Source organism: Amblyomma americanum, chromosome 7 (genome assembly GCF_052857255.1).
Source record: "Amblyomma americanum isolate KBUSLIRL-KWMA chromosome 7, ASM5285725v1, whole genome shotgun sequence".
Lineage (NCBI taxonomy): Eukaryota > Metazoa > Arthropoda > Arachnida > Ixodida > Ixodidae > Amblyomma > Amblyomma americanum.
This window is the reverse complement of record NC_135503.1, coordinates 154,501,513-154,519,980: the sequence shown is the minus strand read 5'-3', so window position 1 is coordinate 154,519,980 and position 18,468 is coordinate 154,501,513.

The window sequence follows — 18,468 nt, the reverse complement described above, 5'->3', positions numbered from 1 at the left end:
TCTATTAAAATCACCAGTCTCGCCGATGTAGACGCTGTCACAATCAGATCAGGGGACGCTGTAAACAACGCCAGGGTACTTTTCTTTGGGGAGAACGTCTTTGACGTTAACCAGCGCATGCCGAAGTTTCCTTGTGGGGACATGGGCAACGTGAACTTGGAATGTGCGCAGAATACGCGCCAAGGCTTCGCTTATTCCAGGTGTGTAGGGAACAGCGGCACGTTTCAGAGGGGACAACACTGGATATTCACGTGTCGGGCAAGATAACTGCTTTTCAGCGGATGCCACAAAAGCAGCTGGGTACTCGTTTCGCGCGAGTTCTTGCCGTACAGTACCAAAGTCGACTGCCCGATCTTCAGGAAAACTGCATATGCGTTCAGCGCGGTTGAACAAGGTTGTGGCAACAGATTTCTTTTGATTAGCCGGGTGCACAGATTTGAAGTTAAGGTATCTTTCGGTGTGGGTGGGTTTCCTGTAGACGCTGAATGATAGCTTTCCACTGTTTCGTTTTACCAATACGTCCAGGAAGGGCAACGCGCCATTAATTTCTTCTTCGACGGTGAAATCAATCGCTTCTTCAATGGAATTTAAATGGGACGAAAAGGCCAGCAAATCATCTTTATGATCGTACCCGACCAGACGAGTTTTCGTCCAACTCTCGACTTCACCTATTTAAGCTATTACGTCATGTCTTTAGGGCGGAGCCTATGCGTCGCTTCGAGTTTTCGTGCGGTACCACTAAATAAATAATAATAATAATTGGTTTTTGGGGGAAAGGAAATGGCGCAGTATCTGTCTCATATATTGTTGGACACCTGAACCGCGCCGTAAGGGGAGGGTAAAGGAGGGAGTGAAAGAAGAAAGGAAGAGAGAGGTGCCGTAGTGGAGGGCTCCGGAATAATTTCGACCACCTGGGGATCTTTAACGTGCACTGACATCGCACAGCACACGGGCGCCTTAGCGTTTTTGCTCCATAAAAACGCAGCCGCCGCGGTCGGGTTCGAACCCGGGAACTCCGGATCAACCACTAAAGCTCCCCATTCACCGATTTCGCCGGTCTTTGCCTGAAGCCTGCTTGACCTTGAAAACCGAGACTCTGACCGAAACCGAAGTTAAAATGGAATGAATAGAAATGAAGCGAAAGTTGGTTTTGCAGGAAAGGAAATGGATCAGTAATTGTCTCGCATCTCGGTGGGCACCCTAACCGCGCCTTAATGGAATGGAGGAAGGTGGGAATGAAAGAAGGAAGAGATAAAGATGCCGTAGCGGAGATGTCCGGAATAATTTCGACCACCTGGGGATCTTTAACGAGACATACGTCGCACAGCTAAGAGGCGCCCCCCCCCCCCCCCCCCCCCCTTTTTTGTTTCGCCTCCATCGAAACGCGGCCGCCGTGGCCGGGTTTCAACACGGGGACTCCGACTTAGTAGCCGAGTGCCCTAGTCTAATTCGTGTTCGGCCTAACTACGCTAAATCAACCGTAAATTTTTTGTTGATGACATGCTTCTGCGATGCGGCGCCCCGAAGTGTCATCACGGACCGAGGAACAACGTTCACGGCGGAGCTGACAGACCGTCCTGAGCTGCAGTCAGACGAGCCACCGAAGAACAGATGCGCACAGTCCACAAACTAACGGTCTTGAGAAGCTTTTGAGCAAAACCTTAGCAGTAGTGGTTGCCACGTATGTCAACGCCAAACACAAAACTTGGAATGTCATTCTGCCTCATGTCGTCCTCCCCTACAACATCGCAGTGCAAGAAACCATCCAGATGACGCCTTTTGTGGAGATCCTGATTACAAAGTGGCCCCCGACGGCGCCAACGTCACTAGAACAAGCCAGTTTCGCATCTCCACCAAAAACATGGCCCCAGTGGCGGTCAAGCGAACTAATGGCGCTGCAGCCGAGTCTTGCTTCCGGCCTAGCACACCGTCCGCTACACGCGGAGTGCAGAGGCTGTGCGCACATGTGCGTTATATGCGATCTTTGGAACGAAGCAGGCAAGTCACAACTGCTTGTTCATGTTGCTGGACATGATAATAATGTGCCGAGATTAACGCAAATGCCACGAAAGTCTTACGGTGTCCTGTTTGATTTGTGCATTCTCTCGAGAACAACTTCAAGGTATCGCCTTCGTGACGGCGGAAGAGAAGCAGAATTTTTCTTTCTGGTAAGACAATCCATAATTTTGGTAAAAGAGTCGATTTGAATGATGCAAGTCTGAAAGAGCGAAATAATCTCATGTGATTCGTTTGGTCAATTTGCAAATACAAACTGAAGCAGAGCACATTATTCGAGTAGGTTTGCCCTAAACTGACTCCCTTAATTGATTCCGACTGTGTCATATATAATAGGGAGTCGAAAATAAAATTATGAAGGAAAAAGGTGTGAACGTGGATTAACCGAAGACTAAAGAAGATGAAAGATTCGGTGAGGTGGAGAGAGAGGATTGGTGGAGAAGAGAAGAAAGACAAGACCACGAGAAGGCTTCCGCGGACAAACGCCAAGGCTATAAAAGGGCGAGGGAGAGCGAGGCATGGGGGGGGGGGGGGGGGGAGAACAGAGAAGCGGAGGCTCCGGCGGGACAGGGACGCTACGGCTGGAAGAGAGCGACGCCGGCCACTGCTCCGGTGAGCTCGGGTTCTACGGCTTCGCTTCGTGGACTTCCTGCCGGTCCTGAGCCCGTTCTGGGGAGTTAACTGAAGACGCTACCACCTGCTACGGCCAGGGGTGTCTCCAGCGCTGTTGCCACCCATCCGGGTGGTGCCCCCGACGCCAACAACGCCGGCATTAACTTCACGGGCGCTTGGACCGGGAGCTTGTATACAACGCAGCCAGCGACGCCGCCAGCGACGCCAGCCCAAGAACGTCGAACGCCGCCTCGACGCCGGATACTGGATCCATACAACGCCGCAGCCGTACCGAACCAACAGTGAGCACGAATGCCGACCACTAACAGTAGGACGCTAGTAGTAGACGCTGGTAGCAGTGTTCCCGGGCCGTGTGAATGTTAGCTTTGTGTGCTAGTGTGTGTGTGTCTGTGTCACGTATGGTGCATTAAATGTGCGTCTGTGTTGGTACACCTGTCGCATAGTCCTTTCTTTCGGTCCGAGTGTTCTCCGGAGAGATCCGTGACAGACTGCGCATTTCTTTCCTGCGCTTGCGAGCATTTGCATGGCATGTTTTCTTCCTTGCGGATATCTGGAATAGAGGAGGAATGTGTGGACATGCGATTTGGGAAGAGGTACTGCTGCCACAAGAGAGGTGTAAGCTGTGTTGGCTCACATGCATTGATTGACGGCGTAACGCGCGTTAACAATTGCGGCTTTCAGACCTGCTGAGTATCAACGCGTCTATCCCTGAGGTATGGTAAGCTGTGAAGAGTGCATGTTCGTGAGAAAGCAGTAGATATTAAGTCATTGTTGATTTACCCGAAGCGTTTGAAGTTAATCTCGAAATCACAATTGCGTGAAATTAATAGATCAAAATAAAAATTACAGGCATTCCGGATCAAATAATCAATTGGGTCACGTCTTATTTATCAAAACGAAAGCAGTTTGTCGAAATCGATGGAGCCACCTCTCGATTCTTAGATGTCTACTCAGTTTTGGGTCCAGTACTCTTCAATACCTATATAAACGACCTCACGGAAGCTCTCGAACCTTCACTATCCGTAAAGCTGTTTTGCGGATGATTGTATTATATTTAATACTGTCAAATCTGTATCTGACCAGCTTACTTTAAACGCAAATCTACAATTATTAGCAAAATATTGTAACGAATGGCAAATTGTTATTAATTTTCACAAAACAGTTTCTCCCTGCATCAGTAAAAAGACTACGCAACTTAAATTTACATACAACATTAATACCAATGCCATCAGAGATGTAAAAGAATATAAGTATCTAGGAGTCACAACGACGGCACGGCTCAAATGGACGAAACACATCGATAATATGTTTTCCTCCGTCTGCAAAAAGCTAGGACTTCTCAAGTTACGGATGGGCGGTTGCCCTAGTGCCTTAAGACTGAAGGCATATAAATCGATTGTAAGGCCAATTCTTGATTATGCCTTCATTGTATGGGCCTCTACACTACAGATGACATCCAAAAACTAGAAAAAATGCAACGTCCTGCGGCTCGCTTTATTTTGAAGCGTTACAGGCGCCTAGACTCTCCTTCCGCCATGCTGAAACTTGCAGGCTTAGAGCCACCTGCAGACAGAAGAAAGAAAGCCTGTCTCAATTTCATTCATTCATTATACTTTTCTCGACTTGGTATTCGACCTGAAAATCACATCTCTAGTGATTCTAGGCGAGCCTCGCGCCCCAAGCATACCCATAGCCTGGAACCTATTTTTGCACGCATAGATACATACAAGTTTTTTTTTTCCAAGAACAGTTACGGAATGAATGCAGAACCACAGAACTCTTCGTTGCTTTCAAATCATTCTTAATATCTTCAATGCTGGCTTAGTAGCTGCACTGTAACCGCATTTTCAATTGTGTTTTTGCATTATTTATTTTGTGGCATCTATATTGTTCAGTACTATCATACTTGCTTCGCTTTTCCCCTGTATGTATTTCCCTCTCCTGCTTGAACATACAGCATGTCCACAGTATTCAGTAAATAAATAAATAAGTAAATAAATCAATTTTCCTTCGAAGCTGAACACGCGGGGACATAAGTAAACGGAGCAAGCTGTTTCGTTTGAAGTGCAGTTATGCATCCCCTACTGAAAATGAGGAAACTTTAATCGTTTGTACATGAGAAAGCGCACAAAATTATGTTCAGTACCATCATCCATATACCATAACAAGCAATTGCAGTTAGAAACTCGATCGCCAAAGAGGTTTGAAGGCATGCTCTGTTTGCATTTGTCCGCGCCTCCTAACGCTGCACTACTACCGCGTTTTTTCGAAAGTGCTACCGAATACACGTTCCTTCCGAAAGCCACCGTGTATAGCTTCGCATGGGAGCGTCTAATTTTGTATCAGAAAATGTCAGTGCCCAACGACGCGTTTCTGTGCTTCGCGCATTACGACTGCCTTTATCTGCAGTCAGAAGTTCATTTTCGCTCACAAAACACTGAGACCTGGAACAGACGACAAAACTGGATGTTCATAAGTGTTGACGTACCAGTTTCAGTTCGTGAGGTCACTCATTCTAAAACTGACGCTTAGCGGCAATGGAATTTTGGCCGATCAAAAGGAGATTAAAAATGCAAGAGCAGTGTGAAAAATACTACAAGAGACGGAAACTGCTTGTTCCGATTTTAAGCAGCAAAAACAGCTTTCTTCTTTCACCTTTTCAAGATGCTGAAATCAAAATCGGATGCGTAGGTGGGATGAAAAAAAAATGTGTTGCGCAAGATTTTATCCTTTTACATGTGGAATTTGAAAGAATGATTCACAGCTCGTTTCGCGAATTTAGAAGAACAGAGGATATCGAATTTTGTCTTGTGGGAGAGTGACAAGTTGAAAGTGCGCATGGAAGAAGTAGAACATGGGAGCGGGTCCTATAGAGTACGCAGGCGAAAGCTACAGTCAGGCGCGCAACGTGAAATTAACAAATAATTTTCCTTGGAAGTTGAACAGGGGGGGAACTTAAGTAAACGGAGCAAGCTATTTCATTTGTAGTGCAATTGGTTGCTATGTTGTATTGATATGCGTCCGTCCGTCCGTCCGTCCGTCTATTCATCCGTCCGTCCGTCCGTCCGTCCGTCCGTCCATCCATCCATCCATCCATCCATCCATCCATCCATCCATCCATCCATCCATCCATCCATCCATCCATCCATCCATCCATCCATGCATCCCTCCATCCATCCGTCCGTCCGTCCGTCTGCCGGTCCGCCGGTCCGCCGGTCCGTCTGTCCGTCCGTCCGTCCATCGATCCATCCATCCATCGATCCATCCATCCATCCATCCATCCATCCATCCATCCATCCATCCATCCATCCATCCATCCATCCATCCATCCATCCATCCGTCCGTCCGTCCGTCCCTCCGTCCATCCATCCATCCATCCATCCATCCATCCATCCATCCATCCATCCATCCATCCATCCATCCATCCATCCATCCATCCATCCATCCATCCATCCATCCATTCGTCCGTCCGTCCGTCCGTCCGTCCGTCCGTCCATCCGTCCGTCCGTCCGTCCATCCATCCATCCGTCCATCCATCCATCCATCCATCCATCCATCCATCCATCCATCCATCCATCCATCCATCCATCCATCCATCCATCCATCCATCCATCCATCCATCCATCCATCCATGCGGAATAGGAAGCTGCGAAACTGACTCAGTCCTAGTAACGTTGGACGTAGTGACATCGCAGCGGCTCTGCGCACTCCCACACGTTGTGCGCTGAAAGCCTTATTACGCCAGCTATTGGACAGTGTGTTTTCATTGTGAGTGTTTATGTTTTGCCGCATTTCCTAAGCCTCTGTAGCGTTTTTGTTTACGTTCAAGGCCACCGGAACGCAGCCTTCTTACTTTGTGACACGAGATGCGACCAGAGTTATCTGAAGCGGAGATTTGCCGTACGCGGAATCGATACTGAACTGTTCGAGGCTGTTGTGGTTACGTTACACGCTTTATCTCGAAAGTTCAATGTTAGCCTTAAATTAAGCACGGCTGAGATCGGCGAGCATTTCTGTCCGACGACCGCCGGGCCCGCTTGTTGGTATGAGCCATTCAGTTCGTCTAAAAAGGAAGCCAGCCGAATAAATTGCTTCGTTTAAAGCCTTTTCCCTGCCTTCCCGAATGCCGGCCTGCCGTAACCAGTGCGTTGTAGTTCGTAAAAACTATTTACCTTAATTATCCGGTACCGCTGCAAAAGTTGTGCAGCGTGGTGTTAAAAGGAAACATTCGTAACTATCGTAACGACTTTTTTAGCAACAATGCCTAATCTATAATTTCCTTGGTTCAGTTTCCCCACACAAATTGCATAATGAACTGGTTTAATATTTCCGAATTCTATCACATTACAGTTTTATGCACTGAGGCAGCATGAAACTGAGGTTCTTCAGTAGGGTTGTCATTCTGCGGGGCTTCCTGTGGATTTCAGTTATATAGAGGTACCAAGTTAAATTCATCGAGAAGTGCACTCTTTAAATTTTAAAGGATAGCACACTTTCTGCCGTTTCTTTACTTGGTGTTGTGTTAGAGAAACTATTAATTTTGCTGCTGATTTGAACCATTCGCGTCCCTCATAGGGGTCTTGTTTCCTGCTGAAAGTATTTTCAGAAGGCTCTTTGACGGAATGTAATGCTGTATGAGCCGCCGCGCTGACTCAGTGGTTATGGTGCTCGGCTACCGACCGGAAAAAATTACAGGATTGAACTTATGTCTCCCTAAGAGCAGAAATGCGAAAGCCTGGCTGTTTCCCTTCTTTCTCCCATCACTTTTTATTTGTTATTGCTTTTATTTTTTATATAATTTAACTCGTATTCGCTCTTCTTTTTTGTTTCTCTTATTTTTATTTTATTTTGTTGGAAATAGCCTAATGCTAAGTAAGCCTTCTCGCTCATTTACATCGTTTTAATTGAATCAGACACACAGAACCCGCATTACACGCAGCAATTAAATAAATAGGTCGATTTAGTATCTAATCACAATTCTTCAACCAAATTTCCCTCGTTTCAAGATGTAGTGAAACACTACCTTAGACAAATTAACTTTTTCACATCTATCTATATAGGACGACAGGATCGTGCAGACAAAATCTGCGGACACTTTTAAACTACATAAAGTAATTTAATTAATTATCTACGTACAAATCGTCCACCAATTTCTCTCATTTCAAGGTGTACTCACATACGTATTACCTAACACAATTAAACTTTTCACATATATCTATATAGGTCGACAGGATTGTGCGAACACGTCTTGCGGACACCTGTAAATTATATAAATCAATTTCATTAACTCCTTACAATTCGTCAACGAAATATCTCCCATTTTAAGATGTACTCACGGACTACATAACACAATGGAACTTTTTTCACATCTATCTAATATAGGACGACAGGATCTTGGGGACAAAATTTGCGGACACGTTTTCCGGGCACCTTTTGGTCACGTGACATAACCATATAGTGCTTTTGCATTAATAAGCGAGTGCATTCCCTGTTACCATGGCCCCGTTTCGTTGGAGGCGAAATTCTGGAGGCCCATATATCGTGCGATGAAGGAGCATGACCTATGTCGTCTCATTCATGCCTTCGTCCTCAGCCGCTTTCTCTTCACGCTCCCCTACCTGAAACTCGAGACCACAGAAATCTCCACCCTGGATGCCGTGATCCAAACAGCATTTAAGACAGCAATACACCTACCCCTAAATACCTCAACCGAAAAACTCCTCCAGCTAAGCCTACACAACACGATAGGTGAGCTTATCGAGGCCCACCGACAGACACAATACATACGTCTCGCGAGAACCACCACCGGCGGACACATCCTACACACCCTCGGCATCAGGATACCAGCCACGGATCCCACACAGCTCCCGGTCCCCCACCACATTCACCGCGAACTACTTATTAAACCTCTCCCTAAAAACATGAACACCACCTACCACGAACCCCGCCGCAGAGCTCGTGCACGGGCGCTCCACAAAAACTATGCCATGGAACCGGATGCCGTTTGGGTGGATGCCGCTTGCACAGGCGAGGACGCGGTTGTAGCCATCACGAACCCCTCCCTACAACCGATTGCTACCCTTCACATATCCCCCACTGCCACTTCAAAGGAGGCTGAAGAGGCCGCTATTGCCCTAGCCACCACGCGCACGGAGGCCCGGTATATACTATCGGACTCTAAAACTGCCATACTAAATTTCGCCCTCGAGAGAGTTCACGTCCCTGCATTTCGCATATTGAACTCCCTCGCCGCACACCCGCCCCGCCACATGGAGCTCATATGGGTGCCTGCCCACTCCGGGAATCCCGGAAACGATAATAATAATTAATAATTGATTTTGGGGGAAAGGAAATGGCGCAGTATCTGTCTCATATATCGTTGGACACCTGAACCGCGCCGTAAGGGAAGGGTAAAGGAGGGAGTGAAAGAAGAAAGGAAGAGAGAGGTGCCGTAGTGGAGGGCTCCGGAATAATTTCGACCACCTGGGGATCTTTAACGTGCACTGACATCGCACAGCACACGGGCGCCTTAGCGTTTTTCCTCCATAAAAACGCAGCCGCCGCGGTCGGGTTCGAACCCGGGAACTCCGGATCAGTAGTCGAGCGCCCTAACCACTGAGCCACCGCGGCAGGGGAGTTCGCGGAAACGAGGCTGCCAACGCTTTAGCACGAGGTTCTCTCAACCAGGCACCGGCGGCCTCCGATCTGGGGTTCTCACGGGAGCGCATGCATTCCTTCAGTGAACTGACGCAGGCCTGCAAAGCCGAGCGTCGGCTGTACCCCCACCCCCTCCCTCCCTCGACAATTATCATCAGACACTTTGGAGGCGGCTCCAAACACGCACCTTACCCACCCTTATATACGCTCGCGCTATCACCAAGTCCACACAAACCCCTCCTGTACCCTCTGCCACCACCCCAAAGCCACTCTCGATCATATCCTTTTCCTCTGCCCAGCGGATCCTCCCCCGCGGGGCCTGGAGCACCTTAGCACTTGGGAGGCTTGGGAGACCCTACTGCGCACCGAGGACCCGGCCAAGCAAGCCATCGCCACAGGCCGGGCTGCCAGCGTTATGAGCCTCCGAGACATGAATGTTTTAGTGCAGTGGGGCCGTGCGGGGGCCCAAGGACCTGCGCGTCCTAAACTCCCCTGTATGTAATAAAGTTTCCACCACCAACTTGCCGAGCCCTCGACTAGAGCTTCCTTCATAGCCTGAGTACTTATGGAATGTTAAAGGACATAGAACCAACCAACCAGTGTTGGCTGACCGGAATAAAGCTAAAAATAACTTTAACAAATTGTTTTAATTTAAAATACGTGGGAAATGCTGGAGGAAAAGGAAAGATCTTTATTTTTGATACTGACGATGGCGTTCGCACGTGCAACTCGTCTTTGCCGTAGTTGTACCGAGTAGTGGGCTTAGTCTCTATTTTGTCGCGTAGGAAACGATTTCTGTTTTTCTACTATTACGTCGACAACATACCGATAAGAAGAAATGAGTCACGCTAGAACAGCCCGTCTCTTATGCGAAGTCAGCACAAGGTCAAGAACCCCCCGGTGGTCTTAAGTAATGCAGAGCTCTCCACTAGGGCCGGCCTCTTAGCCCATGTGTCGCTCCAAGACGTTAAGCCCCACGTACAACACCAAAGCACGGAATTGCATCTGCGCCACGCGGTGCCAATCAGCGCAGACTCCTCCCGCGGTGACGCAGCTATCGCGTGTGGCGTTTCGGCTGGGAACAGACCTGAGGAAATTGCCTGGCCCTCTTCCCTTTCAACTAGCGAAGTAAAAAAAAAACGCCATGCGGAGAAGCTGTATCACATTGTGAGGAATTCTAAGCCGACTGGCAGAGCCTAACATGGGTAGCCTGAGCTGCTTTGTGGTAATTTCGAGGCAAGTACATTGGGGCAGGGCCGGGCAGGGGGTATTTAACAAATAAAAAAAAATTAATGTGGATTAGCTCAGCTATTCCAGTATATACGAAGCGAAAGCGAGACTGAGGTCTCTACTGACCCACGGAGCCGTTTGTGCGCCTTCCTTTCGTGAAAATGAACGGCCTTTGCAAAGTTGTCAACGCCAATGAACTCTATGAACGCCGTCGGCTCACTTGTTCTGTTTGGTTTTTGAGGAAAGGAAATGGCACAGTAACCGTCTCACATACATCGGTGGACACCCGAACCGCGCCGTAAAGGAAGGGAGAAAGACGGGAGTGAAAAAAGAAAGAGAAAACTGAAAATTGAAAGTTGGATTTTGAGGAAGGGTTCGAACCCGACCGCGGCGGCTGCGTTTTTATGGAGGAAAAACGGTAAGGCGCCCGTGTGCTGTGCGATGTCAGTGCACGTTAAAGATCCCCAGGTGGTCGAAATTATTCCGGAGCCCTCCACTACGGCACCTCTCTCTTCCTTTCTTCTTTCACTCCCTCCTTTATCCCTTCCCTTACGGCGCGGTTCAGGTGTCCTACGATATATGAGACAGATACTGCGCCATTTCCTTTTCCCCTTAAAACCAATTATTATTATTATTATTTGAGGAAGCCCCGCCGCGGTGGCTCAGTGGTTAGGGCGCTCGACTACTGATCCGGAGTTCCCGTGTTCGAACCCGACCACGGCGGCTGCGTTTTTATGGAAGAAAAACGCTAAGGCGCCCGTGTGCTGTGCGATGTCAGTGCACGTTAAAGATCCCCAGGTGGTCGAAATTATTCCGGAGCCCTCCACTACGGTACCTCTTCTTCCTTTCTTCTTTCACTCCCTCCTTTATCCCTTCCCTTACGGCGCGGTTCAGGTGTCCAACGATATACGAAACAGATACTGCGCCATTTCTATTCCCCAGAAAACCAATTATTATTATATTATTTTGAGGAAAGGCGCTGCGCTGCGCAGCGGCGGAACACGTGTGCGTGGCTCGGTGCTACTAGTGGCGCATGCGCAGTAGCAGCGCCTCCTCTTTTTTTACAATGCCTGCCTAGTACGGCCGATCCGACCGTCCAACACCCTCTCCTATCCTCCTTTCCTGCTCTCCCCCGTCGGCTAGCCTTCGCGCCTACTATACGTCTGTGAGGGAGAGTGCCATCTGAGTGGCGCCTGTCAACGGAAAGCGGACAGACATCTTTTTAAATGTTCTCTCTTTCTTCGTGAGGCGGCGCTCTAGATCCCTCAAAGTTATCAGGCTACCTGTCAGTTACTGACGCGTCATAGAGCGCGCCGTTCGTGGCGCTGCTCACCGCGGAGCCACTGCAGGCGCCGGTTTTAAAAGGAGCTACATAGAGGGCGGTGCAGCGGCGTTGGCATTGCAACGAAAGGCTGTGGCGACTTATTCGAATCATGTTTGTCTTTTAGCTACAACGCTGAACCGGGAGAGCTACTGAAACTGCTAGGCAGCAATATGAAATCAGAGGGTAAAGGTAGTTAGTAATACGTTTTACTCCATTGATTTGCGAGTCCATCATGAACAGTAAGGAAAATGGGATAATGAAATAAAGAAGGAATGATGTATCCTCCCGAGAAGGCATTTTTCCAACCGCCAAGTAGCAGTAATTTTCAAGTCGGAACTCTACTTTTTTCAGGCTACGTTGTCATCGTTACGACAACTAGATGAAGATTTTTCTCCGTGTGTGCAGACTGCAGCTATGATTGTTTTAAGAAGAGAAAAGAACTCCAGTCGCAGATGTATGGCGCAGCAGCTGATGCCAAAGCGTTTCGGACGTTCGGCCTGGTCTTGACTACAACCAGGAGCTAAACAACCGATGCAAAACTAAAAAAAGCGCTTGAAGGAAAAAAGGTCGATAAAACTGAAATAAGTCCGCTTGAGCACGTCTTCAGGCGCAGTCACCGTAAAGGCCGAACCACAAGGCAACGTTTCTTCGGCGCAGCATCAGTGTTTATTCTACCGCCGTTGTCGCTTCAAGGCCGCAGGAGAGGGCGATCAAACACACGAGGGTCGTACGAACTGGTTTTCCAGACGGGCGTTAGGTGTGTTTTGTTTCGTTCACTTTTATGTTCCGCTCGCGCACGAGATGCTTTGTCCTCCTCGAGCGTACAAATGTGGTAAAGCTACAATGCATAAATTACTGTAAATTACTGTCAATACAAGCAAATACACAAATTCTAGAAATATAAATGACTATAAACACAGAGTTGTAATGTATATAGCAGCAGACACATGCAAAGTATTGCATATGCTGTTGCTGCAAAGAGTTGTAATGCACTTGAACGTCCCCTTCTTTTCTACAAACGAGCTTAAAATTTTCCACAATTCGCACAAAACTGAAAGCAGCAGCCGTGCTTGCCATAATTAGCTGGTGACATTTTAATGCTGCTGCGAGCACACCTCGTCAGCGTCGCCGACCACACCGAGAAAAACAATTTTCGTAATCATGGTTCCACGAAACGAACAAACGTAACAATTTACAACGCTCTATTCGTCTGACAAGGAACAGCATCCTTAAGTGATAGGTTGAGCGAACGCCTGAGCCCACCTCTGCAAACGGCGAGCAAAGCTGCTGATCCAGCCGATTGTCGTTGGAAAAAGCGCTGTGCCGCGGATGAATCGAGAGCTACGCAAGAAGGGGTACGGAGCAGGAATCTGACAGACGCGTGGTATAGGTCTGCCGTATAGGAGTAGGACAGATAACGCCGGCACCGCGCGGTAGTTGGCAAGCATGACGCAAGCAGTCCAACCATCTGGGTAGCGCCGTAGCGCGGCCATTAACTGAAGTGATGCGTACCGGCGGCTCCCAGTGCGAAGCGGGCGATGCGGCTGGCATTGTAAAAATAGAGGAGGCGCTGGCAGTAGTGATTAGGAAGCGAGAAAGAGAGAGAGAGAAAGATGGTGTCGGCGGCGGCCACCTGCGCCGTGCGTGACGTCACTCGTGCTCCGACATACGCCGGCTCGCGCGAAGCGCGGTGTTTACTAGCGTAGTAAAACTTTTCGCTTCAAAAATCTACGACTAGGGCTGCCTGCGAGTTTCTGACAGAAAAAGTGTGATAACTGCAGTCAGTAAAAGTTTATTAATGCAAAAGTATTGCTGTTCCCATTACCGGAAAAGCCTGCGGCATGTGTGTGCATGTGCGTGTGTGCGTGTACTCCCAGATAGTGCAGAAAATCCCAGCGATGGCAAAGAAACATTGACCTCATCATGAGGAACAAAACCACAAAACAGGACGGGACTGAGGCTGGCGGTAACATAGGGCGGTACTGACAACTGAACACTTATTGAAAGAACAGCAGAGCTTTTTTGGCGGTATTGCTCCTCACGATGTCCTACCAACTTGCCTACAACCAAGTCCTTCTAAGTGACGTCATCAAGCGGTAGTATTGCGCACACAAATAGCTGAGCACGGCCCCTTCAAACAAGTATATACATGAGGATAGTCTATATATACTCTCCACTGGCTGACAACATTCCTACTAAAATCGTAACGCAACCTTCTGTCGTGCAGTGTTTCCGCGCTGTCATAATATTCCCGCGAATATTTGCAATGTTTGTTCGTTTTTCAAATATGCCGCCACACCACCTTACCCCTTTCTTTTTGACGCAAAACGGGACTAGATTTATCTTGATTGATCGCAGCCAGGCAAAGCTGATTCTACGTTGTTCCGGAATGTTCTAGTAACTTTGCACGCTTTATCTCGAAAGTTCGTTATCAGCTTTAAATTGAGCACGGCCGATAGCGGCGGGCATTCTGTTCGACGACCGCCGAGCACGCTTGTCGCTTCGCCGCCGCCGAGTGATTCCGTCCATTTTGGGTGCAAGTCAGCCCAATAAACAGTTTTCTTTTAGAAGACCCTTTCGTCCGTCTTCATAGCTGCTTCGACTCCCGTCACCACTACGTGACATCTGGTGGAGGTGCGGGGTAGCCTTCCATGTTCCGGACGCCCCCTTCAAGTCGTGAAGCCAGCCCTAAGCGCTTCGCACCTGAGGACGAACCAGCAGCTCAGCGAGCCAGCCGACGTCTCCAGGGAGAGCAGCCTGAGTTCGGGAAACTGCCGGACCGCACTAGACAGCGAAAAGACGCTGCTACAAGCACCGCAACCTCGCCGAAGATGTCGACACCGATTATACTGCAGCAGCCGCGGGTGCCGCCAACTTTCAATGGATCCCTAGGCGAAGACACTGAAGAACGGTTGGATCAATTTCAGCGCGTGGCGTCATTCAACAAGTGGCATGATGCGGCAAAAATTGGACGCGTGTTCTTCACATTGGATGGCTCCGCACGCACGTGGTACGAAAACTACGAGTCGTCCCTTACGACATGGGAGCTATTCAAGAGAGAACTATTGAAGGTATTCACCAGTGTCGTGAGGAAAGAAAGAGCCGAACGACTCCTCGAGTCCAGGATCCAGCTTCCGAATGAGCCCGTCCGCGGTTACGTCGAGGTGAAGCGCATATTTCGCCGCGCCGACCCCGGGATGACCGAAGGAAAGAAAGTTCAGTTTTTAATGCGCGGCGTAAAAGAACAACTCTTTGGCAGCCTCGTCCGCCAGCCGCCAAAAACAGTAGAGGAATTCATGCAAGAAGCCTGCACGATTGAGAAGACCCTCGACGTCCGATCTCGGCAGTACAACCGCCCTTCCTCTGCCTGTGCAATCCGTTCGGACACACCAGCCACCACCAGCGACAGCTTGTGGGAAGTTATCCGCGAAATCGTCCGAGAGGAGTTACGCCAATTACTGCCATCCTCCCCACACAGCCACAAGCAGCGACTCTTATGGATGTGGTACGGGAAGAAGTGCAACAGGCACTTGGCCCCCCGACGGCCACAGAACCCCAGGCCATGACCTACGCCGCTGCAGTAAGGACTGCTCAGCCCCAACGACAACCCCCACATCCTCCCTTCGATGAGCCAATTGTTCCACAACGCCGCCTCCCTGCCCCCGCCCGCCCAGCCTGTGACCGACGCTCAAGCCCCAGGAAATGCGACGCCTGGAGGACTTCCGACAACCGGCCGTTGTGCTTCCATTGCGGTCAGGCCGGCCATATTCTTTGTCACTACCCATACCAACGTATCGGTCTTCGAGGATTTGCCGTTAACGCCCCACGACCACGCCTCGGACAACGTCCGCAGGAAATCGACGAGTACCGGCGTCGAGAAGAGTACACGCCGAACCGCTTTTCGCGCTCACCATCGCCGACAACCTCGCCCTTTGCGTCGCCACGCCAAAGCTACGCAGCCGCGGTACGAGGAACGTCTCCCAGTCCCCGTAGGTGAAACTAAAGGCAGCAACCTCTGGAGGTGAGGTTGCTCAAGAGCGAAACACCGAAGATCCTCCACCGACCACGCCCCATGAAGACGCTGCACCCACGTCGCCGCATGAAGAACCGGCACTCGCTGCACCAACGCCGCACACAATGAGAACCCCGACCACGACGCAGGCTGCCTTGAAAACGACGCCGCCACCCAGAAGAGCTTCGACCACACGCCCCACCCGCGACTCGCATACGCGACGAAGCCATGACCCGACGCCGAGAGCGACATGCAATGGAAGAGCCAGGACTTCCGACTTAGAAGAGACTATCGACGGCCGGAAAGTTACCGCTCTAGCCGACACAGGAGCCGATAACTCGGTGATGAATGGAACATTCGCTGCGCAGCTGAGAGAAGTCACAACGGCTTCGGACGGCCCACAAATTCTGCACCGCAGGGGGCCACCTCATTACTCCATCAGGACGATGCACAGCGCGAGTGACTGTCAGAGGACATACCTATCCTGCCACTTTTGTTGTGCTACCGCAGTGCTCCCGCGAAGTGATCTTGGACATGGATTTCCTTAATGACCATCAGGCGATCATCGACCTCCGATCCAAGCAGATCACGGTTTCGACGGACAAAGCCATCGCTTAGATGAAAACTGGGGAAAATCACTTTGCCCTGAGTGTCCTGGAGGAAGAAGTGAGCGTCCCACCGCGATCAAGCGTTATCGTGACCGTAGGCGCCACGAAATGCATTAACGCTGCAGCCATCATCGAGGGGAACATGCAATTACTTCTAGACCTAGGAATCAGCATCGCAAGAGGCATCGCATATTTCCGCAATGGCCAGGCCGAAGTACTGCTGACTAACTTCAGCGAAGAATACCGGCAAATTAACAGAGGAACGACGATTGCTTTCTTCGACGAAATATCTGACGTACGGGACTCCTTCGCCCTCTCCGACCCCTCCGCAGATGATTCGCCTGACCAAGAGAACTCGCCCACTTTCGACATCAACCCAGCCCTACGCCGTAACAGACAAGACCAGATCCGTAATCTGCTTCAAAGCTACTGTGAGTGTTTTTAGACATCACCGAAGATGCGACAGACGCCAATAGCTAAGCATCTCATTATAGCTGATCAACACGTCCGACCTCTCCGTCAAAGCCCCTACCGTGTGTCACCGCGAGAACGACCAGCCATCCGGGACCAAGTCGAAGAAATGCTTCGCGACGACGTCATCCAGCCTTCAAACAGCCCATGGGCGGCACCGGTTGCTCTAGTGAGAAAGAAAGACGGCGCACTTAGATTCTGCGTGGATTACCGCCGCTTGAACAACTTAACAAAGAAGGACGTTTAACCCCTCCCCCGCATCGACGACACACTGGACCGCCTCTGCAACGCCAAATATTTCTCATCGATGGACCTCAAGAGTGGCTACTGGCAAATTGAGGTCAACGAAAGAGATCGCGAGAAGACAGCATTCATAACTCCGGATGGGAGGTTGAGTTCAAAGTGATGCCATTTGGTCTCTGTTCTGCACCAGCGACGTTTCAGCGAGTAATGAATACAGTGCTGGCAGGCCCGAAGTGGCAGATTTGTCTGGTATATGTAGATGACGTCGTTGTCTTCGCCTCGAACTTTGAAGAGCACCTCAAAAGGCTTCAAACAGTATTAGACGCAATCAAGTCGTCTGGCCTAACCTTGAAAGCAGAGGAATTTTGCCTACGAAGAGCTGCTGTTTCTAGGCCACAGTGTTAGCAAATAAGGAGTACGCCCAGACCCGCAGAAAACAGCTGGTATTGAACAGTTTCCACCGCCGGCCGGTAAGAAAGCAGTGCGCAGATTTCTCGGACTGGGCGCATATTACCGACGATTTGTGAAAAACGTTTCGCGCATCGCCGAGCCCCTGACCCAACTGACGAAGGCAGACGTGCCGTTTAAATGGGAAGCACCGCAAGCACAAGCCTTCAAGCAACTTCAGCGTCGTTTACAGTCCTCACCGATCCTTGCACATTTTGATGAAAACGCCGATACTGAAGTTCATACCGACGCAAGCAGCGTGGGACTAGGCGCCGTCCTCGTTCAAAAAAGTTGCAGGTTGGAGAAAGTCATCGCGTACGCTAGCCGTTCCCTTTCCAAGGCCGAGGCTAAATATTCGACAATTGAGAAGGAGTGTCTTGCCATCATATGAGCTACGTCGAAATTCCGCCCCTGCCTCTACGGATGGCCGTTCAAGGTGGTCAGCAACCACCACGCGCTCTGCTGGCTTGCCAATTTGAAGGATCCCTTTGGCCGACTCGCTCGATGGAGTCTCCGCCTCCAGGAATTTGGCGTCACCGTCGTTTATAAGTCCGCACGCAAGCACTCTGACGCCGATTGCCTCTCACGAGCCCCTGTAGATGCACCGCCGCCGGACGACGATGAGGACGCCTTCCTGGGACCCATCAGCCCCAGCTCATTTGCTCAGCAGCAACGCTCGGACCCCGACCTAAAAGGTCTCATCGAGTACCTGGAAGGAGGTCCTTGTGAAGATCTTTAAAGCGAACAAAACAGCCTACCTCCTTGTTGTACCTACTTGTCTCCGCGAAGAAGTTCTAAAGGCTTCACACGACGAGCCCACAGCTGGA